Genomic DNA, 26,902 nt, shown 5'->3' on the forward strand with positions numbered 1-26,902 from the left:
GGCCAGCACCCCATTCGCTACCCCACTTCTTCTTTTCCCCGCGCTCCCCCTCACTTGTAAGCACCCTACGCCGGTGCTAAGACTGAGGGTATGAAAATAAATCAATAAAAAATTAACTTACCTTTTATGCACAGCTCGAAGCCGAACCGTGGATCCTGGATTTGTGGATCCTGGAGTCCATTTTTAATGTTGATGAGGTTACGGTCATCAACATTGAAAACGGACTGTGAAGCTCGGACGCAGTGCCTGGCCCAGCAGAAAAGGATTTTTTTTTTCTCACAAATACAGGAACTACCAGGGTGCTAATGGTTATGTAACCCCCGGCTTTTGGCCAAAACTTTTGGTTACGGCACTGCCGCCTGTGTTAAGGGACCCTCTCTTTGTTCGGGACCTTAACCTGGGCGACGGCCCACCGCCTCTGATTATATTGCCTAATTTTCACCCCCAGTCTTCTTAATCTGCCATGGGTGAATAGCTCAGAATTAATCCATTCTCGAAATCTGCACAATCGCTCATCTTCTCATTTTTGCTTCTCTTAGTTCCTGTGAGAGAACCTACCCTCCAGGGCCTTAAGTGAGCCGGGGTCTGCCGGGGCTGGGCCCCGGCAGGCTCCGAAGTTTCGTTTTGAGGCGGGGCCCTGCCGGAGGCCACTAATCTCCCCTGGAAGCCCCGGCCACTACACGAAAAGGCTTTTTTTTCTACAGCATGAAGCTCTCGCTCGTGTGCGAGTGCTTCAGACTTCAGAAAAGAATGCCTTTCAGCCATAATGGTGGCGCCGCACCTACGAGGCATCCCTTTAAGCAAGAGATGCCCGTGGGCCTGCGCCACCATTATGGAGAAAACATGAGACCACTGGAAGCAGAGGGCTTGCTTTCTAAGTACTGAAGCTCCCGCGCATTCGCTGGAGTTTCAGTCTTCAGGAAACGGCCTCAGCTTCCAGTAGCCTCACCCTTTCAGCCTTAATGGTGACGCTGTCCCCCCCAAGCTGGCGAGGGGCTGCACCTCCATTGAGGCTGAATAGGCGAGGCACTATCCCCTGCCAGGCAAGCCTATAGAAAATAAATGCAGTAATCAGCACCCTCTTCGCATGGGGAGAAGGTGCTGATCTCAACAAAAGGCTGCCTGGCAGGGGTGCCAGTAACCCATTGAGCGGAGGCTCGTCAGGGGGGCGTGGACTAACGGGCCAGCGGGACCCCCCGCCATTAGGCCACGCCCCCTTGATGAGCCCCGGCTCATTTTGTAGTGCCACTTAAGGCACTGCCACCCTACCCCTCTTTGATAGCAGTACTGCTTGCTGACCTCCACTCTGGACTGCATGTTAACCTTTGCCTCACATTCACCTGTTGAAATCGACAAGACCATCTAATAACCGCCCATCTCTGCTACTCTGTGAAGCACAGGGGAAGAAGCGGTCCTTTCTCCTCGTGTCCCCAGCACTGTGCGTCAGCTGGGCTCTGCCTGCAAAGGGAAGTCATGTTTCTCCAACTCATGTGCGCAGTAATCTAATTATTACATATTTCAACAATATATTCTCAGATCTCGCTATGACAGACCCAATTCACACCAGTACTGTATGTGCCTTTTTTAATGAAGTTCTCATATTTGAGACAGATTTAGTGAGGCTGTGTTCCTAAATGGTGCTGTCGCTGATGTGGCGATAAACAAGCTGTCTTTGGAGCTCCTTGAAGCAGAGCCAATGATTCGCTCATCTGCTACTCTGGCGAGATTCCTTCTAGAACACCCAGGGCTAGAAGGGGACTGTGGGGCAGGGGGGGACTCTAACTAACCCATCAGGAAGTGACGTTATAGGAAGTGAACATTTTCTTAAGTTAATTATGCACATTGTATCCAACTCATCTTTCACAGTTGAGCAGAGGGCACAGGACAAACACACATTCACCAATAGTACACATGTTCCTATGGTAGAGCTGCATAATTATAAAACGCATGTGACGTTTTACCGTTCTCTAATATGGTATTCATGCGGTATTGTGGTTGGTTATTCCGGTTCGCACCTCAGAGCCGCATAACTGCGTTTCGAACCCAGCCTGCGGCTCTGGCCACTTTAAGTGGCTGTGGCAAGTTGCATTTAAAAAAGGAAATCCTTAAACACAGCGGGGGCACGGCGTCCGCCCTGTCAAACAAAGTGGACAGATACCATCCACCACCGCGGTCCCTTGACTTGTGCTCTGAGAACACTGCACCTGAGCTCAGATCATGAAATCCTTCCTGTGTTGAATTAAGCCTAATTCCTGGCCAATCTTGTGGAGAAGGGGCGAGCAGAGTGCATAATTTGGCTGCTTCAAACCAAATCTCTCAAAATGAGGTGATGTCGCCTAGAGGTCAAATGGGGTTTGTGTGTGTGTGCTTGGGTATCACCTGTAACTATAGCAACACTGAACTCGTGTTGAGGGAGAGGTGGTATTTTCCGACCTCCTTGTAACTCCCGCACTGGATAAATCTCACGCATACTAAAGACAAATGGGTAACCAAGCCTTATTGAAGGTCAGAGACTCAATTTTGTAACACACTCAACGCCATCTTTTACTAGGTCTGAAAATGAGCTCTAAAAAACTGCCTCTCCCCTGCCCAGCGCCTTGCACAGACAGCCCAGGCCACCTCCGCTTCCCGGCAGCTCCGCACAAACCCTGTTCTCAAGGAAGTCCAGCCATTCATTGTTGCAACATTAGTGTCGCCTGGGGAAGATGAGCTCATTGCCCTGTGTGAGACCGGGGCAGGCCTCAGCCCAAGAACACATCCATCTCGACTAACCTGTCTGGGCTCCTTTGACCCCACCCCATCAACCCACAGTCCACTGGGCACATGCCCCTCTGCTCTTTGATACAGATACACATCTAATCCCTTGCAGTGACCAAACGAGGACACCCACCATAGCACTAATCCCCTATACCAATATATCCTCTATAAAAGTAACCCAGGTCCATCTGTTTCATGAGGCATCAGGTAGATCAAAACCCCCAAGGGGGGCACCTGGGTCTGGAGCATTGTGTTTTATGATTGTTTTGGCGCAGAGGGTAGAATGTCCATACAACCTGTAAGTGAACTTTGAAAGCACCCCCAATCATGCCAAACTTTTATGCTTGCCATTTGTCTCATGCCCTCAGATTTTGCTTTCGTAGTTTAGACATTCACTTTGCGGAGACAAGCCCAGCTGACCCACGTGCCGAGGGATCGACACCCCAGCAGCAACCAATCCAACGTGGTCACCCCATATGGATACATACTGTATCATTGTGTCTCACCAATTGTATTGCAGAATTGTGTACCTATAGTATGGTGTCACTAGTGACGCGGTTTGGACTTAAAATGTGCTGCCCGTGTAATGTTTGGCAGAGAACTCTCTGAGAAGCAGAGTTCTCTGCATGCACAACTTATCTTATATAAAGCTGTTTCCCTTGCAATCCATCTCCTGGTCTCAATCCATAGTGGGGTGTGTCCATTATTTGGTCCTTTTTGTATGCGTGTTGGGAGTGGGTGCCTTTACTCGTTAAGAAAGAGTCTTTCCATTTGCTGACAAAGAGAGAGTTGCTTTCTAGACATAGGATGCCAGCTTTCACTTACCCTTTCCAGTACCAGCCAGGCACAATTATTAATTTCCAGCTTTGTTAAACCAATTTCCAATTACAATGCTTAACCCATGAAGACACCCATTTCATTTAAATACTACAAAATAAAACTACATTTAATTTACTAACTCAGCTTGTCTATTTCCTTTACTCACTCTTAAAGCACCACCCCTTTTTATTTTGCCACGATAATTCTAAAATATGTACTGTACGCATGTGCTAATAGGCCTTATAGACCTCGGGAAGGGTCATACTTGTTTGCGAAAGCCTAGGGCCATAACTTGGTGGAGGGTCATTATCCCACGATAATGACCCCTCATACATTACACCTCTTTCAGTTTACATTTTCCGTGCAATGGACTCCGTGCCACTTAAATGACATCTATCTGAATCTGCTCGGCTCTTGTATTTCTCTTAACGCGTTGGTATTCTTTGTGAAGAGGGCTTGAAAATTACATGAGAATGCAGACATACTATCTCTGAAGTTTCAGCAATTAGGCTTGTTTCAAAGTTGGCCACTCAAGAGGACAGGTTTTCAGGATAACCACTGGCTACTTATATAATTGGAATTTATATTCACTGTATTCAAATGTAGCTTGTGTGGATGGATCTACTCAAACTGGCCGTGTGGGACATTTTTCTGCTTTTTACAGGCTGTTTCTCTGGGAGAGTCAGACCCCCATACCCATCCTCTGGCACTCCCCAGTACCCACACCTTTGCCACTCTGCTTTCCTCAATTTACACCACAGTGTCCCTCTAAGTACACTTATATCATGCTAAAATGCCCTAAAATGCCCCACATGCAAAGGTAGTCATTCGGCTGCGTCCATGTGGAGGTTTTACCGGTGGACAGCCTCTAATAAATACAGACGAGTGATGGCTGGAAGGTGTTAACTGAATCATAACCCCTGGCATTGCTCTCTGTTCGAATTAATGTTGTGTGGATAGCCTCAAACACAGTGTGACATTTTGCTCTTGAATGACAGGTTCAAATAACCAGAGGCCTACCTGATGGACGTTAAACTCTAATCAGAGTCCAGTCACGGATGCGCACAGTGAGATTGAAGTCATTGGGTCTCATTACTGGGTCTGCTGGAATTATCAGCAGATTACAAGTACCGGTAAGGGCAGTAAATCCCTATTCCATGGAGCCCCACAGCACTCCATGGGGGGTTTTCCCGGTATTACCGGCACTGGTAATACGGGTGCCAGTAATACCAGATTTATTTGCTATCTGGGTGGTGGACTTACCTCTTCGCTGAAGGTCATTCCAGCCACCCCACCAGCAAACCTGGAGTTTGCTAGTGATGAAACGTGCCGGTAAACAGAATTACAGGAACGTTATTTCCACACTGACAAATTCGTGATGCGGCCCAATATTAGCTGCAGGAAGTTGCACTTTCCCTGTGGAGCCTGTTTGATTTTTCCTTTGGATTCACCTATTTCCAACCATCCCCCCGCTGGCTCTCTTTCTAGCTCTAGTCTGCAGGTAAACAGGCTTTATTGTTTTGCCGCACTGAGAAAGTTCTCTTAATTTCACTGTCGAGTCTTAGGTCTGAATTTGTTGTTGCTGTTCATTTCCCTGCCATCTTGTATTGCCTGATCAGCAGCGAGGGCGCGTGGAATGCTAATGAGGCTGATAATGCAATGCAGTCTGCTCCCAGGTGCTATTACCGCACAAACACAATGACAATGCATGAAATGCTTCGGTCCAAAGGATTTTCACATGCACCATTACCCACGTTTAACTTCCACTCTCCTCATTTGACCTCTGTTTTGCTCTCACTTTGACACTCTCTTCCCTTCCACCTTATTTCTTGTATGGGCGAGAATTGATACGAGGGTGCGCCTTGCGCTTACCCTGTAGGGCAGCGCACAGCCAGGCATCAATAAGGTATTAGAAGACTACCGACTTCTGCAATTGTATTCGCTCTTCACTCTTGCTTCTCCCCTCTTTTTGACTGCTTACTCTCTGTTCTCACCTCCTTTCCCTTCTCCCTTTTCCTATCTCCTCCCCTTACTTTCTTCTATGCACTTACTCTATCAAAATTGTCCCTGGACCTAATATGATAGCAACCTCGTCTGTTTCCTCCACCCTCCCATTACTGTTTTTTTCCTCCCCACCACCCCTCCAGCACTATCTGAAATGTCGGCAGGCCTAGTATGATAATTGCTTGTTTTGTTCCTCCCCTCCCTTTCTGCACCCCTCTCCCTCACCTTTTGTTTTTCTCCGGCTGTCCCAGAAATGTCGTCAGGCCTAGTACGGTAGTCGCCTGTCTGTTTCCATTTCCTTCCCACTCTCCCCCTTCCTTCCTTATCTATGTCTTAGCTCTTGCACTATCTGAAATGTCGTCAGGCCGAGTACGATAGTTAATTTCACATCCTTACTGTTCATGGCCTGTAAGAATGTGGTTGTATTTTCCCTTGTTCCCTCCCTTGCCTTGAAGCGCTTTGAAACACATTGTGTATAGGTGCTATATAAATAAACAATCATATCATATCATGTCATATTCAGGACAGGATCCAGGACTGCAGCAGGCCATGTTGACTTACCACCTAGGACAAACCCCTGCAACCATTGTCTCTCTGGATGTCTTGGACAACAGCTACAATTAGCTCTGGCCAGCATAGCGAGAGGTGACTGATCTTGGGGGCCACATTCAAAAACATTTGCAAAGCTGCTGGTTGCATACCCCTGACCTCGGATGGTAGAGCTGCCACTTACCGCTAAAGCAGACCAGCAGGCACATACCTTCCAAAGTATTAAGTGAATACGTCGATTATTTCAAATCGATTTCGTAAATTTAGAAAGACCAATCGGAGACCGCTCCAAGACTGCTCGCTCGGAACAGTGTTTTTAAATGTTACTGTCAGAGCCTGCTGCACATACAGGTACGAGCAGGGGCTGACCGGCAAGGCCGGACCCACAAGAGGAGTCGCGCGAGTCCAAGGCGAGTGTCTGTGTGTGACAGGGGAGAATGCTTGGGTTAGGGAGGGTGAGGGGCAGTGGCTAAATGTAACTGTTTGCATGTCTGTGTGCGTGTATACGGTGGGGGATTGAGTGGGAATGCTAAGGGTGAAAGAAGGCAGTGGCGGGTGTGGCGTAGCAAGGAAGAAATGGGGTATCGGGGGTGAAACCCCCCAAATTATAAGAAAATCTGTCAACACGGGAGGGGTAGGGGGTGCAGGCGGACTGGTAAACGGCTTGCATGGGAGGTTGGGGTTGTGAAAACCTTAAGGTACGTGTTATTTCCGCTTTTTGAGGGCCACACAAAATCGACCAAAATAAATCAGTGTTTTTTATATGCAGCTTCCAAAAGGAGGACAAATCACGTAGAACCGGAAAGCTATCTCTAATATGACGTTAGATTGGCCTAAACAACAGAGTTAAGGCTCAGACATCAGTGTATCCCTGTGTTGTGCAGGCTCAGAGGGCAGAACTGTACAATGATCTGCATGTTCAGGATGCAGGCAGCAGAGCTATCACACAGGGTTTACAGATTGTGTAGGCTCTGATCGCTTAGGTCTGGAAATAGGACATTAGAAAGCTCACAAGGGTCAAGGCTGTGACAGTAGAGTCACGGTTTAGATATCGAAGATATTTCAGGGTCAGAGAGCAAAATGCCTCCGTGGGTTTCACAGATCTTACAGGCTCAGGCAGACACAGAATCCCTAAGGTTACACATATCTAACATGCTAAAACAGATGAGCTATCCCTCAAGCTACAAACATCTTTAACCTGAGGGTCCGAACTGTTCATCGGGATGTAATTATTGTTCCAACTTAGGATTCAGATTGCTGAGCTATCCCTCTCTGGTTGCACAGATCCTGCCATCTCAGAAAGAAAAGGTTTCCCTCTGGTTGCACAGATCATACAGGCTCTGGCCACTGAGCTTGCAACCACTATTGCACACCTCTTGCAATACCAATACTGAGACAGTAGAGCTACTGCGATGATATTGAAGATCTTACAGGAGCAGAGAGCAGAATGCCTCCTTAGGTTTCACAGATCGTACAGGTTCAGACAGAAGCAGCAACCCTCACTTTACAGAACTCCTACAGCGTCAAGGGGATAGGCTCCAAGGCACAATGCAATTATATCACATACTCAAGGTTCAGACCGCTAAGCGATCCTTGCAATGTCACCGATCAGCCTCAGATAGCAGCGGTATCCCTCAGGTTTTCCAGATCTTACAGGCTCTGACCGCTGAGGATGTGGCCAAGAGTGCACACACCTTGCAGTGTCAATGCTGAGAAAGTAAGTATATTGCTCTGATTGAGCTGATTCATATAGGATCAGAGAGCAGCACCTTAATATAAGTTACTAGATCTTACAAGGCCAGACAGAAGCAGAGTCCCTAAAGTTACATGGTTTTAACATGCTGCAACAGAAGAGAAACCCCTTGGATTACATTGCATTTACAGGCTTAAGTAGCAGGTATGCCCATCAGTTTATATGCATATTACACACCTATCATACAGATTGAAGAGGGGATCCCTGGAATGGCCCTCGTGTCCCCTATGACAATATCAGCCCGTAGAATGAGAAACATGGAACTCGCTATTCAGCTAATCACCAGGCACTCCAGTGTATCCCACATATGCAAAGAGATATTCCCTCAGACAACCCTTTAAATCTTATCTAGTTGACGGCTTCAAAGAGACAGGTGCTTAATCGATGGATCAGATTGACTGATGACAGAGTCCAGCTGAGATTACATCACTAGTAACAACACGATATAGCAGAGTTAGAAGCATATTTGCATCCAGCATGGAGATACCCACACTCACACACGTATACACGAAGAACATGCTCACACCTTCTATAGATAGAGGACAGATACATGTACATATGGTCAAGAGCTTTTCCTTTCCTTTAGCCAAATGCAGAAACACAAGTCAGCCAAACATACATGGCCCAAGCTTGCAACCGTTTTACCACAGCTAACCATAAGGAGCTACAGGGACATATAAGGAACCTATAGGGCTCTATCATGACTAACCTTTTAGAAGATATTAGAACACATAGGGAAACCATAGAAAGAATGACTGTAGTGTATACACCTGAAACCACAGGCCTCAAATACATGGAGGGAAAAGTGCAGTACCAGCCGCACGAACCACAGAGAAAGTGTTCACAGCAAGGGCAATGGCGGGTGGAAATGTCCTGATTCCCGAGGCGGTGAGCCACCTGCGAAATGCAGAATAAAATCCTCATAATTGTAAACAAAAAGGCTCAGTTTTGTGGCCCCACACATGTGAGCCAGCAGAGCCGTACAATGGATATTTTCTCATGGTGAGAAGAGGAGCTGCTCCCAGCAAAGCAGACAAGATTGATACAAGCGTTGTCCACCAAAAACTGGAACCTGCAGGCACTCTCTCAGGCTAGGTGAACAGACGAGTGGCAACAATGGGGACACCCAGGGTCTCATTACGAGTGAGGCGGTAGGGGGTTAATGGTGCCGGGAAGCTGCTGGCGCCGTTAACCCCTTACCGCCTCATTACGAGGTCCGCTCGTGGGACCCGCTCAGGATTCCTGCTTTTACCAGACGTCCTTAGCGGGTCCCACGAGCCGCCCAGCATGTTAACAACGGGCCTGTCACTAATGGCCCATTGTTAGCATGCTCCCCATTCCCATTGAGCCCTATGGGGGCTCAAATGGGAATGGGAATGGACCAGGTCTGGGTTCCCCGAATGGGGAAATACCGGGCCCTCCAAGGTCAGAATGGCCCGATATTTCCCCATTCAGGGAACACGGGTTTGGGTGTAGCCATACCCTTATTAAGGGCATGGCTACACCCAAACTCATAATGAGGCCCATAGTCTTTCTCATTACCTTGAAAGGTACACTGAGCACTGAGACCAAAACAGGCTCTGAGACCTGGGGTACCCTCTCCAGCCAATCCAGAAGCTCAGATCATGGTTTGCGTAGAATGTTGCACGGCCAATGTTTTCGTGTGACTCTGCAACAAAGTAATAGATAGTTTTGGGGGGGAAGTATCAGGCGAAGCCATCTGACATGGGAAGTCCAGTGATAATCCATATGTATATAGGTTCCATAGGTAGTAAGTGTGAGTTAACCAATAGGGGCTTTCTGTAGGGTTTTGGGGATGGGTTTAATGTTAGCACCTCATATCATATCATATCATCATATCATATCATATCATATCATATCATATCAACTCACCACGATACAAAGCTGGGTGACATAGGTTCAGAAGCTGAGATTGCCAGATATGTGTGGTTTCCTGAATGATCCCTGTCTATTGGAGAATATTGCCGGGGGGAAGGTTTTATATGATCCCTAGATACTCAGGTAACATATGATATTGTTGATGTGAACACCCCCCATCCTCTGGCAAAGTTTTACAAAGTGATAGCAGAGGAAGGATGGCTACAATCGATAAGAACAAAGCCGTCTCATCTCGTCACAATGCCTGGAGGGCTGTGATGTGACCCACAGAGACCAAGACGGGACCTGCACACCATGAGGAGGTCCTCAGGAACCGCCATGGAGAAATTACTGTCCGCTGTCATTGGGACGCCCAGCAGACCAGAAGGGGGCAGAGTGTCAGGTTGAGTGAGAGCCAGTGGCCGAGCAATGTTAGCTGATCATGGAGTGTCCATTTAGACTCAGCCATACGGCAAATAGGGATGGGTTGAACAGATGTCGGGTGGTGGATGGTGTTGAGTACCTAAGAAGCGGAGGTGGATGTTAATAGTTCATGGTTAGGGAACATTCGATCTTGGGCTGACCAGTTTCGATAGTTGGCCTAGATGAGTGGCTCAAGGGTACGGATAACAGAAGTATGTAAATAGTGGATTTCCTGTGGGTTAGGCATTGTAGCTTGGGTTATGGATGATGGTATCCCTTTGTAAAGGGCTTAGCCGGTGCAGCTAGCTTGAATAGCGGAAGGTGATTTTCTAGTTAAGATTCGCAGAGGAGTTTTATCTACAAGGCGACACTGTAGATACAGATTGAACAGGTGAAATATTTGTATACCCTGTTAGGAAGCAGGAAGATAGCCATGTCTATGTCATTTGTCCTTGTTGGGGTGTTGGTGCAGTTGCAAAATGTTGTGATAAATTCAGTGAAGGGGCGGGTGAAAGCGATTTTTCTTTCTTTCTCTCCTATTTTGCAGAGGTGATGTCACTGATCAGGTTTGTGTATAGGACTTGAAGAGCACGAGAGGTGCAGACATTTTCAATGGTCGAAAATTACACTTGAGGGTTAAAAGAGTTGTGTTTTGAGGTGGTGCGCGGAAGGTGCATGTGATTACATGAAAACGGGTGTGCAAGCAGGAAGACTTTCTCGGCGCCAGTACGATGCACGATGCTTTTGGGCAGTACGAATGTCCGCAGATTAGAGTGTTGTTAGCAGCATTTCGAGCCATGCATCTGCCACCAAGGTAACAGATGTATGGCTCGAAACGCTGCTAACAATGCTCTACTCTGCGAACGATTGTACAGCCTAAAAGCATCGGATCGGCATTTATTTCTGCATCCGCACACAGCTTACAATGAAGAGATACATTGCTTCTTTTGAGGTACTTTAGACATTGGAATTATATTAGTCTCCTGCATATGAACCTCCTCGGTGAACGCGAGCCAAGCACCAGGATCTTCTATGATTCCTGGCAAACCCAGAGTGTGCGAGCTATATGCCTAACTTCAAATATTGGCATATCTGCAATTTTGTTATCCACACTGTGGGATGGATACTCGGCAGTTGAAAATGGGAAGCACGGACTCAGTAATTTCCATACTACGACGATTGAGATCAGACAAAGGATCCCATGTTGGGACCCTAGAAATATTTTGAACACCATCTCACCTTGATCTTCTATACTATTAAGTCCATCGAGACTCTTGAAGAAGAGGAAATAAGCCCTCGAAATGCATCGGCCAAAAAGATTGGACTTGTATGATCAGATTTTTTTGTAAATGTTTCTGTACATTCTGTTTGCTCTGCTTCTTACAAACAAATGTTGTGCTTGTATAAACTAAAAAATACACACATATACACATTCTTTTTTAAAATGTACTTGAATAGTGTTGTTCTTTTCAAGAAAGCATTTCTTTATCCATTGAGCACAACATTTTGTGAACTAATATTTCTTTAAAGATAATGTAGCTGTTCTATCAGCTTATACCAGTGTGCAGGGGATGGGAGGATGCGAATTTTGAATCATCTTTGTTTCTTTATCGCAGCAAGAATAAGCAGAATCATGGAGCTGCAAGAAGAGGATGACTGGCCTGGAGTCAAGACTGAAGCAGCCAAGGTCTGCCATTTATTCTGGAAATGAACGAAGTTGCGGAGGATGAATCATCCCTTGTGAAGGCGCAAAGAAAGAACATCAAGAGTGCCATGTTTAATTCATTTAGAGCATTTAAGACCTGCACAATGGACCAAATCATGGTCTCCTGTCACGTGAGCCAAGGATGAAAATAGAGTTCCAACATGGAGTTCCAGAACAGGATAGTGAGTCCTCTCACTCCCGTGTATTCTGAAAGACAAGGCTACTTTGCAAGCCCAAGTTGAAAGACAATCTTTTTTTTGGAATGAAGGTTATGTTTTGTGTAAAGATCGCTGAGAGAGTGATCGTACGTCCATTGATGTTCGTTGTAACCTCCATGTTTTAGATAATTGTTAATTAAACAGTACTTTCCCGAGTTGGTTCGCTTATTTGGACTCAGAATTATTCTGTATGATTCCACACATTACATGTGCATGTTCCTATAGGGCACTAAGCAAAGCTAAAACACAAGAAAGGCAAGCAAACGTGGACTCAGCTTGGAACTGCTTTACTGCAAATAACCATGAAGAGCTAAGGGCATGTATAAGGAACCCATAGGGCTCTATCGCAACTAACCTCTAAGAAGATATTAGAACGCATAGGGAAACCATAGAATGATTGGAGTGAATATACGTGGAACCACAGGTCTCAAATTCATGGAGGAAGAGTGCAGCACGAAGCACAGAGACGGTGTTCGCAGCCAATGAGAAGGGCAGGTGGAAAATTCCTGATTCCCGAGGCGGTGAGCCACCTGCAAAATAGAGAATAAAATCCTCATAATTGTAGAAGGAAAGGCTCAGTTTTGTTGGCCTTGCACATGTGACCCAGCAGTGCTGAATAATGGCTATTTGCTCATGGTGAGAAGAGGTGCTGCTCTCAGCGAAGCAGACAAGATTGATACAAACGTTGTCCACTAAAAGCTGTAACCTGCAGGCACTCTCTCAGGCTAGGTTAACAGACCAGTGTCAACAGTGGGGACACATAGTCTTTATCATTACCTTGAAAAAGGTACACTAAGCGTGGTAAACGAAACAGGGTCCCAGGCCTGGGGGACCCGCTCTAGGCAATCCACACACTCAGATCATGGGGTTGTGTAGAACGTTGCACGGGCCAATGGTCTTCGTGCGACCCTGCAACAAAGTAATAGATAGTTTTGTGAGGCAGTGCCAGGCGAAGCCACCTGACATGGGAAGACCAGTGAGAATCCATATGTATATCGGTTACATAGGTAGCAAGCCCAAGCTGACCAATAGGGGGTTCCAGTAGGGTTTTGGGGATGGTGTTAATGTCTGCAAGTCACCACGATACAAAACAGCACAGCCAGTGGCCAGAGAGCGGAGGCATCCATCAGGTGATGCATAGTCTACCGGCTGAGGATTCAGCAGGCAGCAGAGGCAGCCCTCAGGTTACATTGGGATAGAGCGGTTTTGCCAAAGCAGATTTCGTCGAAATTGAATTCATTGAATGTATTGTAACACATTTTGCTGAAATATAGGTGGGGGTGGGTTTAGGTGAATAAATAATGTAATGGACTTGTGCGGTGTGGTGCTGTGGGGGGGGGGGTCTCCCCCTTCATATATTTGTGGCAAAATCAACCACAATTTATTCTTTTCCAGAAGAAATCAAATTCGATAAAATCTTTTTGACAAAATCGCATTGAGCCCGAATAGGAACCTTTGCAACCATCTAGGGGCTGCCTCATATGACATCTGTCCATCTGCGGCAGCCATATATATCTGGCGGGGACAGTGCATCATCTAAGAAGGAGTAATACCCACAAAGGTGCACAGACAGTACTGCTGTAATAAAGAATAACTATTACAAATGCCATTTACACCCCAAGTAATTACGCGGCCACGATGAATGCCATTTGGCCCCACTAATGACAGACGTGACAATACAAGTCCAGTGAATCCTGTGGGTCTGTATTCAAGTGACAGTACAGGCCATTTGAGGCAGAATGAAATAAGCAGCAATGCCACGTGAGGTTACACCCTGCAACTCCACAAGAAGTGGCACACTTGCTCTTTTCAACACTATTGAAAACAGTAATAGTGTTGGCACAGGACGTTTGACACACAATGACATACAAATCATAAAACGCATGCAAGTTTAAATTATTGTTCTCTTATTATTATTATTATTATTATTATTATTATTATTATTATTATTATTATTATTATACAACCACCACTACTAATAATAATAGAACTACTACTGCTACTAATGCTACTGCTAGTACCACTACTTCTTCTACTACTACTACTAATACTAATACTACTACTGCCACTACTACTACTAATACTACTACTATTACTATTACTACTACTATTACTATTACTATTACTATTACAAACACTGCTGCTAATAATAGCACTACTACTGCTGTTAATCCTACTGTTAGAACCACTTTTACTTTTACTACTACTACAACCACTAATGTTACTAATACTACTATTAGTACCACCACTACTAATACTACTAGTACGCGTAATACTAATGCCACTACCACCACTACTAGCCCTAATTACTAATACACCTAACACTAATACTAATACTACTAATACGGATATTCCCGCCACTACAACAACTAGTATGACCACCACCACTACTACTACTACAAATACTGCTACTAGTACCATTAACAACACTATTGCCACTATTACTGCTACTATTACCACTACTACCACCATGACTACCACTAGCACAATACTACTAATTCTACTAGTACAACTACCACTACCACCACTATTATGAGTATCACTACTATTACTAATACTATTACCACCACTACTTCTACTACTACAACTACTACTATCAGTACTAATATTAACAGTTTATATACTACTGCTAGTACTACCACTACTACAACCACCAGTACTTCCACTACTTTCACCACTAATATTAGTATCACTACTACTACTACTAATACTACAATTAGTACTGCACCACTACAACTACCACCACTACTAGCAGTGCCCTACTATTATTACTTGTATGACTATTACTAGTAACACTACTACCACTGCCACCACCATTACTAGTAGTAAGACTACTAGTAAAACTCTACTACCACTAGAACCAGTACTACTACTACTACTACTACTACTAAGAGCACCACTACTACTACTAGTACGACTACCAGTACAACTACTACCACTACCACCACTACTAAAAGTACCACTACTGCTGCTGCTACAACTACTAATTTCACTACTTCTACCACTACTACCAGTACCACGCTACTACAATTATTGCTACAATTACTACTAATACAACTACAAGTACTACTACTACTACTACTACTACCACCACCAGTACTTCTACTGCTTACACCATTACTATTAGCACCTTTACTACTAATATTACAATCAGTACCACTCCACTACAACTACCAAAACAACTAACAGTGCCACCACTACTACTACTACTAGTAGTAGTCTGACTACTACTAGTAACAGAACTACTACTACTACTACTACTACTACTACCAAAACCATTACTAGTAGTAATATTACTAGTACCACTCTACAGCAACTAGTACCACTACTATCAATACTCCCACTCTTACCAGCACTACCATGAATATGACTGCTAATAACACCACTACTATTAACACTACCACTACTAGTAGTACCAATATTACCAATAGTACTACTACCACCACTACTAACTAAACTAAACTAACTAAACTATCACCAGCACCACTAGTACCACTACTACTAATATTACTACTAGTACTACTACTGCTACTACTACTACCACCACAATTACCTGTACCACTACCATTACTAATATTAGCACTACTACTAGCAGTACTACTACCACTACTAATACTACTGCTGGTTCCACCACTCCTACTACTACCACCAGTCATTTGACTACTACCACAACAACCACTACTAGTACCACTATTACTATTAGTACTACTCTGCCAATACTAGTAATACTAATACTACTACTGCTAGTACCTCTACTTCTACACCACTACCACCACTACTACTAGTACCATTACTACGATTCCTACTAGTACCAATACTAGTACTGCCTCTCCCACCACTAATACTACTACTACTACTAACACTAATGCTATTACTTCTTCTGCTACTGCTATTACTACTACTACTACTACGAATAATAATAATAATAATAATAATAATAATAATAATAATAATAATAATAATAATAATAATAATAATAATGAAACTCTGTTGCCAGAATATGTGTTACTTTGTTTGGCGCGCTAAACTAAACTTGCTAACAGTACCCCATGTCATGGTGTTTGATTGATTAAGCTTGCAAAGATGAAAGGCTGATTCCTTTCTGCCTGGATGTTAAACTGGGATAAACACATTGATCACTGATCTCATCAGCGAGCACTACACTCACTGAGCTATCTTACCTGTTGGTGGGATCAGAAAATTGAATGGGTTTGCATACCATCAGCCGATTATAGCACAGGAAGTTACAGCACATATTTGCTATGGGTGATAAGCCACTGTACTTTTTTTGTTGTAATGTTTAATCTATAATGAACATAAGGTAATGCCACTTGTTAAACGGTGATTGCTAACATGCACTAACCATAGACTAAAGGATGCCCATCAGTGCACGGGGGTGGCATTACATTCCCCAGCTACCACTCTCTGATGCCCATGTGCAAAATGGCTGCTGGAAAAGTCCAGCTAACACATAGTTAATTGATAACACATCCTCATATCCTTACTAGCTTTGGTGTCCAAAGCGAATATACTTTTTAACAGTCGTTGTTCTACAGCAGTCACCTTAATTAGATGTAAAGCTTTTGTTTCTGCACATTTTATGTTAACACTAAGATTCATAACTAATGACATTTCCTTATTCCTAATTATTTTTGTGAGCCTTGTGACAGGACCCACAAGGGCCTTAACCATAAACAGGAGCCTGACCCCGCAGTACACATGATTGCTACGAGCTGTCAAAGCAAACACACCATGTAACAGAACTGTGTGTTGTTGCAAATTGCCATCAGCAGCTTCACGCTTGGGCACCTGTGATGGAGGTTCTTTCAAGGCCATGTGTTGGCATGCCTGGTATGGGTTGGAAACCTCACTGATTCCAGTGTGCATGCAGCCTTCCTCTAGTCCGCAGACTGGGGAGCCTTCATGCTTGGCTGCACCCCTTCATGACCTCATTTGAGGGTTTGGGCCCCATGTCGTGTGCCCTGACTCCCTCATGTGCTCCATAGAAAGCAATTGTGACTTCAAGTGCCCCAGGGCCCCATAGGCAGAGCTGCATGGCACACTGCATTCCAAGCTTTCATTTGTGATGTGTACCCACTGGGCATTGAGGCTTCCGTTTGCCCCCTAAACAAGCTGGAACAACATTACAGCCCACACCAGAGAGTTGTAAGATATGCGTGGTAACCTTTGGCCTTTTTAGGGGCCCTCACCCTGGGCTCGCGACCAGTAAATTGGGCAGCAGTCCACAGCTAGGAAAAAAGAGCCCTCTGCTGTGGGCTCTAACCTTCATTAGACAGCGTCTGGGGGGGGGGGGCAATGGCACAAAAAACAACCTCTGAAAGGGTGACTTTATTTGCACTGGTTTTGTGAAACTAAAGCAGGCAGCATCAATGGATGGTACCATTGTGGCGGTTTAGAGAACCCTGGACCTCTCAGCATATGACCATATTAAAAGCAGCCATCTTAGAATGGGCAAACAAAGCACCTACCATAGCAGTACCATGGCCAAAGTCCCAGCCACCAAAGGCGATTCCCATACCTGCGACCCAACCCATCACCTTGTTTACCTGCCCAGAAGGACTGCACATGCAACTTAACTTCCAGTGATTAGGAGGACCCTGATGCTGATCCCCACAAGTCCCCCCAGACCTCGACCCCCACCCTATGATGCCACAGGGCGCCATGATGTGCTCTGAGCTTGACAGCACACAGCTCACCCATTCATGATATGATATGATATAATGGGTTATTTATAACGCGCTTAATACCCAGAGGTTTCTAATCGCGGACCAGGGGATTGAACCTCTGGTGCTTCCTGTCGTCTTGCTTCCAAGGCGAGCACGTTGCCCCTGAGCTATCCTCCCGAGACAGGAGGCATGCAAGAGTAACGATAACTGTACCTTTTGGACGCTTGTTCTTGGCATGTCATCTGATGCTAGTCGTAACTTGCAAGGTAGTCTCGAAACTGATGTCTGGCACAACCATGTCCACAATCTATACAAGGATCCTGAGGCTCCGGACTACGCACAGAGTGCGGTGGTACTTAAAGGGGATTTATCCAGGCCTTGTATTGACTACATTGTGACTATGGAAGAAGCCATCTTTGCTCTGGGCAGGGGGAAAGCGCTGGTTCCCGAATGTATACCTGGGGACCTCTACAAAAACGAACTGATAATTCGGGGACCGGTTCTGACAAGAGTGTTTAATGCAGGGATGGAGTAGGGTGCTGTGTCCACAACCTCGGGGAGGCTGTAATTGTCCCCATCTTTAAGAAGAGAGCAAATGATTCCCCAGAGAGTTATCGTCCCATTTCTTTGCTGAATGGGGCGGGGAAAGTGTACTCAAACGTAATCTTAGGCCACCTGCAGGAGAAGGTTGCAACACGAGGGATTATTAGCACACTGCAGGTGGGTTGCATACAGGGAATGGGGACTCTTGAGCAGTGTCTTAGATTGAACCTCTTTGTCAGTAAGCACTTAACCCTGATAACATCAAGCTGTATGATGGGTTTGCTGGTTTAAAAACAGCCTTCGACCTAGCCCCAAGAAACCAGCTGTGACAGACCTTAAAAGGAAACAATATCCCGTCTGGTTTGTTGTCCATTATCCAAGCCCTATAACCGAGCATCAGGGCTTTTGTGCGTAGGGGCATGAGTGGGGAAAACACCGAGAGTTTTGTGGTGCCACGTGCTGTAAGGCAAGGATGCGTATTGGCCCCGCTCCTCTTCTGTATTTACATCAACAGTTTAATAGAGGAGCTGAGGCACATGGCGTGAGCCCCCCGAGGTAGGCTCTTTGCGTTTCCCCACCTCATTCTCCGCAGGCGACACAGTATTGCAATCAAAAACTCTAATGGGCATAAAGCATACCACTACTGTCTTTTGGGAAGAAGTGCCTTGCTCTTCGCTTGACTATTAATAAAAGCGAAAACACAAACAATCCTCTTTAAAGACAGGACAACCTAGCATGTCAAAGTCAATATAGAAAGAGTCGTTTTGGAGCAGGTCAACACTTAAAACTATTTGCATTTGTGTTTTTCTGAGAACGGCTCCTATATTAAACCAGTTACAAAAGCTACCGCAAACCTAAATAAGTATCGTGGGGGTATCAGGAACTTTTTCCAAACACATGGGAAGGGGGCGCTGTCAGCAGCCCTGAGTTGTATAGATAGCAAGCTATGCCGGCCTCTCTACATGGTGCACAGATCCCAGGCCACACTAAAACAGGGGCTATGAGTGTGGTCGAAAACACATTTTTAAAATCTTTGCTGACGCAACCCATTAGTGTGCCCAACGCCATATTGCATAGCAAGGGCGACTTCCACCCCATTTAGCACTCAATATTAAAAAAAACTAATTTTATTAAGGTCCATGTCTGGATGATATCCGGGCTGCATATGTTTAGAGAATTGCTAACCAACTATCTGGAGCTGGAGGGCAGCCGCTCAAACCTGTGGTTGAAGCACGTACAATTTTGGAGCAGGCGAATGAGCCTTGTATCACTGTGGGAACGACCGTCTTGCATGCCAGCCAATCCCAAGAGTGTGGTAAAATCAGCATTTTGATTGGATAGAAAGAGATCGATGGAGGCAGCTTGTGCAAGGCTCTCTTGCAGCCAGTACTGTTTACAGGGCAAGGTAGCACCTGGCTCGGAACAGTATTTGGATGTCATCTCCCCAGGGTATGCTCACTCGTTCCTCTTTAATTTGAGAGCAGGGGCCTTGTGGCATACGCTGTTTAAGAGGAATTGGAATGGGCAAAACAGTGCCAAATGCCTGGCGTGTGGGGCGCTATGTGAGTCTGCTCTTCACATCCTCCTGCTCTGCCCCAAATACAGTGATCTTAGAATTGTGTAGCTAAAACCAATGTTTTAACTGAAAGGTATTCGAAGGACAGTAGATGCAATGGTTTTAGGTAGGAACAGTGATGATCTTAACTGTTTGTAATTTGCAGTGAAATATTTGCACAGGGCATGGCTAATGAGATGAGCCCGTGATGAACTGGAGGAAATGAATATGTCTAACTGGCATTTTTGACTGTTTTAAAAATAGAATTTAATTTTTTAATCTTAACTGTGTTGTCAATGAAATGCACTGCTTTTTTCCCTTTTTTAAAATAATGTTGATATTCATTTGGAATGTATTTTTGCTTTGATGGCACAAATTCCGTATAAAGCTATTATCAATAAATCATTAGGTCAAGGTGTGTGTAGTGGGCACCTGCTATGTGTGTGTGTGAGGTCACTGCACTCTACTGTAGAATGTTATTTGGTGTTTGTGTGCCTGGGATCAAGAGAGGGTCAGTTACAAAGAGAGTCGAACTGACCAAGTACCGCCTGGGTGGTGGTGCCAGTTTCCTACTTACCAACTGCAGACAAAAATGTAATCTTGACAAATAAAGTAGATTTACCGTCTAGCTGCGGGTGTCCATCCTTCAACCCACAACCGTGTGCTTTAAAAAAAACATTGCGTTGTTTTCCTCCTTAAACCATGCGGTTAGCAGCACAATCAAAGCCTGTGTCCACGGTAAAACACACAAAATACTTGTTTTTTTCTTAATGGTTATGTTCAATATCGAAATCGTAGTATGAGATTGCTGTTTAAAGGGGGAATAACTGACTGGCGAGTTCTTAATTCTGTGCCTCAGGGAATTTCATGTACGAAACAACTCACCATATCCGCAAAGGAACGGATGCCTGAACATAAGCAATATCCCACCTTCCAAGCCCTCCCACTCCACCCAATGTACAACAGGTTCACAGACAAGGGAAGTATGCCAGAACCATCATGGAAGGACAGTAGCAGAAGACCACCTCAGTGTATGCTGTATGAGGGGGAGCAGCGTGGAGGTAGTCTGTGAGGCTGAGGATGAGGCAAGAGGGCAGGTCAGTGCTTGAACCTAGCTCCCTGACACTCAGGTTCCCATGTCTTAGCACAACAGGGCTGCAGAAGGTCTGGATGCTAAGAAGGTGAATCGTAGGATGAAGAGACAAGAGCGCGACCATCAAGGGCAAAAGGCACGTTCCGGATCAGGATTGGCTAGCCAGGATTCTGGTGCAGCTGTGATAGATCAGGATGGTGACCTCTTGTGGTCCCTCCATGGAGCGCTGTGACCATGGAAGCCATGGACCAGCGGATAAGTCAGCAAGTCATGACATTCTATTCTTTGGAAAGAGTGTCAATCTTTTGTGAAGCTGTGACACCTCTGCACAGTTTGGGGAGGGGTCAGAGCTGATTGCATGCTATGCTTTCTTGAAATTCCTTGAAGGGATCCTAACTGTTCTTGTGACAGCCCCAAACTGTTTACTTTTTTCTCTAATTTGTTTTAATCCCCTCTGGGGGCAGGGTCCTGTATTCAGCGACAACCAAACGTTTCTGTCAAATGGACCACAATTTTGAACTCGGCCAGGGGTGGCCCCAGAATGCATCGAGGTCCCATGCCTGATAAGCATCGGATGTAATCTTTCAAGGATACTTTGGGTCTTCCACGATGACATCCTGCCATTCAATCACTATAAACAGAGAATTGCAGTATCTGACTTGGATGATTGAGTGCACTCAATCCAAGTCAGATACTACACATGCTCTTTCTTTATAATAGACACACACACCAACAAAAACCACTGAAACAGGAACTCACATCAGACCACCAAACAAACATTAAGCATCCTCACAATTGCCAACTACTTTCTCAACCCTCTCGGCGTACATCTACGTTCCCCAGCCTTCATAAAATATCACTGAGCTATGTATGGTTTTCTGGCCTGGCTGGGAAGTCCCAGAGGGAATGCTGCAGGATGGAGGATTTTCAGGGTAAAAGGTTGCAAGCCACCCGTGGACTCTTAAGGCATCTGTGGACTTTTAGGTATATATATGGTTTTATTGGCAGATGCGATAATTGTATTGAAGAAATGTGATAGACGCTCTGATGAAATGAAATGTATACATTGCTGGATAAATGAACTGCACTATGTTATAGGTATATGTTTGTATAGGCAAATGTGACAGACGTTCTGATGCATGCAACATATATAAAATGGTAATGACTGGTTACAAGTATGAAGTGTATGCGTTGTGACTCTGCATATGCATACATAAGGACATGAAATGTGAGGGGTCATGTATTGGTATTAGCCCGGATGAGAGTGATGAGGTTATGAAGTGAATGAGTATGACACTTTGGATTTGTGTGTGTGAATATGAGTATATTAGATGAAATAATGAAATAGTGAAATGTTTATGCAAATGTAGTTAAATCATGTAGCGCCTCCTTCTGGGCAAGAAGAAGTGCCAAAGTGATGACAGCATGAGTTTTGTTGACAGGGTGGAGGCGCGCTCGCGGTCAGCTCTCGGTATGCTAGTTTGTGAATCAGTATGAGTTGATGTTGAGTTTCAGTGTGATGAATGAGAAGCCCAGGTAAATAATGGAAGAGCCCTGCTATGATGTATGGGCAATGGTTATGGGCCGGCTAAATGATAATCTGTAATTGCGCAGCGCATGTTGTTGCATCTGGTTTGATAAAATGACATAGATCTATGAATTGAGAGTGAGATAAATTATTTTAATTCTTGCGCATGTAATTTGTGAATGCATTCTAGCTGGAAGATCTTTACACGTGATGGGTTCTTTGGCCAACTCCCTGTCGTAGTGTTCTTTTCATGTGCTGTGCCTGTGCAGTTACGCTGTTTTTATGTGATCTTTGTGTAGTTTGTATCTGTTTTTGCTATTCTCACTTTTATATGTTTCTTGAGGCAGTTGAGTATGGGTGTGATGGTGCAATTGACAGGTTCTTTGTTGTGAGAATGAGCGGTGGTGTTGTATGGTTGTATGTGATTGATATGCATTGCTATGGTTACAGAATGTTAGTTGTGTATTTGGTTGGTTGCGTGTGAGTGCGCATTAGTGCTGCGGGTGTGGCCGACCCGAGACCGTGTGTGGCAGACATGGTAGAAGGTGTGTACGCTTGGAATGTGCTGGAATGTGGTTTAGTACGTGGTCTGTGCTCGTAGGTGGAAGCTACGAGATCTAGGAGTGGCAGTCCTGGATATGTGGTTGGTTGGTGATATTTTATGATGGCTGGGGAACGTTAGTTGCGCAAATGTAGATGTACACCGAGAGGGTTGAGAAAGTGGTTGGTAATTGTGAGGATGCTTAATGTTTGTTTGGTGGTCCGATGTGAGTTCCTGTTTCAGTGCTTTTTGATGGTGTGTGTGTCTGTTATAAAGAAAGAGGATGTGTAGTATCTGACTTGGATTGAGTGCACCAATCCAAGTATCGGAATGCAGCTGAGCAGCCTGGAATCTTACACAACACCTAGGTTCCAGGATTGTCATTTGGTACAGACAGGATGGGAGAGATACTGGAGAAGATGTATATACCTTGTACTCCTGCCTCCTTTCTATACCTCGCCCTGTAACTAAATAAAGCAACTTCCTTTTGTACATACCTGTCTCCAGCCTGGTTCCTGCGTATGTGATGAACCTAAATACTACAAGAATGCATTTTATTTTTTAAATAAGCTCTCCGAAGTGTAATTAGTTTGGTGTGATCTTGCTATAAATTGAACTTTGCAAATACTTTAGTGGTGAACTTTAATTCAGGCATCTCAATACGGTCAAAGACCTATATCCTTTTGAAATGGTGGGTCATGGTTGCAGGGCAGGTTTCAGCTGGCCCAAACTAAATCTCTCAATATTTACGGTTGTTATGCTGTTATCAAATTGGGTGTGGGCTGGCTTAGCTACATTTTAGGATCAGTGTTGATTAAAGTTTGACATTTGATTAGATAGGACTAGGGATTATAACTTGCCATGTTGGGCTCACTAAACATTTGTATGAGCCTTAGGTAAGGATGATGCTGGACCCCCATTTTAAGAAGAAAAAAAGGACTTGCTCTGAGAACTGGATCAGCAAGATTCCACTGACTTTCAAGCCTAGCAGAGTCTCTGGTCTACTGTGGCTCAATGCTGAATCGGTTCAAAGCTCACGAGGCTGGATATGTTGTGATTCTGACAATGTTTCCATTATTAGGAAATGATTTGCCACCTAGTGTAGGCTCTTGCCTTATTTTATGTCCTCCTTCTTTACTCCGCGAACAAGTGATAGACACTCTATGCCAACTGGGCTGTGAAATACAGGAGGCACGAGCTGCCAGAATCATTCAGTGGTTTCTTGAAGTCATAGAGGACAAGGAGCTAGCAGAAGCATGTTTCGCCTAAATGCTTATACGCTAAACCCTTGGGTCGTGTTTCAAGTCCGCGCTGCTGAGCCGCAAGGAACCACATCTACAGAAGTTCCTCACTTGCTCTATAACTTCTTATGCTTGAGGTGCCTTGCAATGCATCTTCAGAGACTACCGATTGCAATGTCTGGAGCAAGTTAACATGTGCTGACTTCTTCTGCGGCCATAGGACCATTGTGGAGAACCTTGCCTCACTCAGGCCCTCTAGTGACAATCAGAAGCGATCAGCTTCTTTTACATATTTGGCTACAAACGTTTTATTGATACTTTTTCTTACTGATTTAGAGTGGGATATTGTATCCCCAATTAACTTTCTGATTTCCTTCGGCTTTTACAGTGTGGTCTGTTTTGTTTCAATTTTCCACAATGGCTAATAAATTGTCCTCAATGTTTATGAATGTTTTTTCTTGCTAATACTTTCTTAAGTCATTTCACATTATTGCATTTTGAATGGTATACCTTCCATTGCACGGCACCCTCTATCCCTGCAGAAGCGATTGTACTGCCCTGTGCCACAAAAGGGTCAGCCCGGGCTAGTCTTAAGATGCTCTTAATATGCACCCTCAAGGTCCTAAAGAGCAAATTGTCATAGAAATGTAGTCAAAGTGTTCTCAAAGCCTAGAGACAGTCTCCCTCTGACCCTGACAAGTGTCTTCTGACAGTCCAGTTTGGTATCCATCAGTGGGATGTCTCTGCTCTGAATGGAACTGCTATACCTTGTCTTGGAATCATAAACAATTAGGACCCATCCGCATTTATCCTAAAGGTAGCCATTTTTCTGTGGTAGAAATGGTACTTGAAGCATGAAGTGCAGTTAACCCTAAGTCACGTGATTTGGGCCTATGTGTAACTAGCATCCAGAGTTTAACTTTCAGTGGCTGCCCAACAATCAAAATGGGATGCCTTTGAGCATAAACAAAGGCACCGTTTAGCCCAGCGTAGCATTCTGGTGTGGCTCGGTCTCACTGCTGTCAATACTCTGCAGTGTATTGTCTCCCATCTCCACATTCCTTTGCTGTACATGGTTTCCCTGCTTTGAGTTGCCCTGACAACTCCCCTCCTCACTTTTCTAGCCCACCTACCACGTTCAAATAAAGTAAAATGGAACATCTGGCTCTCCCCTCTGATCCGTCTATTAAGTATGTTCCACACGGTGGCCATCTTGAAATGGTGTTCTTTTTCAAAGTTTTGATTTAGTTTCCTTGTACCAATGCTGATCTCTTTGAGTTAGGGCTGTGAACCCAGGGGAAAAAAGTGTCAAAGCTTGTACCCAAGCCCCTTGATTAAGTGCTAATAGCATTATGTGCTCATTGCAGTGGAAAATACAGAGGTTATGGGCCCTTAGCCTGCAGTATGCACTTACAAATATGTGTTTGTTGTTGTATAAGATAAGTGCAGGGACCCTCTTTTTTTATAGGGGGCCTGACTCCAGAGGGTTAAAGCAGAATTATCAAGGGAAATGGAGTCAAAGGCTACCCTTGTCATTAACGCTCTGGTGGTCGCCTATTGTAAGCAGTGGAGCTAGTAGAGCATGTATCGACTAGCTCTTAAAATGACCACAAGGAAGTGGGAATGTTTATAAACAAGAACAAGGCATTTTATTTACACATATAAAACTTTTTTTAAAAGAAAAAATGACATATGCCGTCATAGGCACAGGAAATATGCATTGCGTCCAGTCGGCAATTGATTGTGCATATAGGTGTGTTAGTAAATCATAGGTGACTGTTATTTCATGTATTGCTGGAAGTGAAGCAATACGCAGACATTGTCGACACACACAATTCAGGTGTTTCTAGTTTGGTGGGTTGATGGGGAGAAAAACAGAGGCTTAGAAGTCAAGCCCTGCTGGATGTGTCACCGAACTGTCTTCAGGACTATGGAATCTTGGAGAACGATGTTGCTTAAAGGAGGCACCTACAAATAGTGAGACAAGGGGATGGATAGGTAACAGGGGTGGAAGGTTAAAAAGGCAAAAGGGTATTTTGCACAGAGGAACACTGCAAAAGGAGACCTACCTAAGGTAGTAGGAGCGTCATGGCTAGACGTTGTTTGAATGCCAGGTATCCATCATATGTCTGGCTTAGGTTTGTGCCCGTAGACCGGGCAGGAGGTCTCTGAAACAATTGGGAGAGATCCAATGTAATTGAGCACAGGAGATGTATCCGGCATAGTGCGTTTGAAAGGAAGGAGGGTAATTTGTGGAAGGCATGAAATGCAAAATACCTGGGGTAGCCGAGGTTGGGTCCAGGTGTAGGTCGAGGAGAAGGAATCTCTATCTGTCAACCACTAGTTGGTGCCGGGATCTTCTGTTAGAAGCGTCTAAAAAACGTGATTTGAAAATAGGAAAGCATGCTCTGATAGCAAAAGTGTCTATATACTAGGCATGCAAGTGGGGGAAGATGCGGCAAAAATAAAACTAAACAAAATGGTGGCACAAGTCACGTTGAGTATGCAACTGGAGGGTAGGATTGTTCCGTGATTATTTAAAGAAATTGATCCGAAAAAAGGGTGGTCGATAGTGCTCATAGACAGGCGGGGTGGTCAATGGAAAAAT

The sequence above is a fragment of the Ambystoma mexicanum genome, chromosome 13, assembly GCF_040938575.1.
Source record: "Ambystoma mexicanum isolate Mex_15411 chromosome 13, UKY_AmexF1_1, whole genome shotgun sequence".
Lineage (NCBI taxonomy): Eukaryota > Metazoa > Chordata > Amphibia > Caudata > Ambystomatidae > Ambystoma > Ambystoma mexicanum.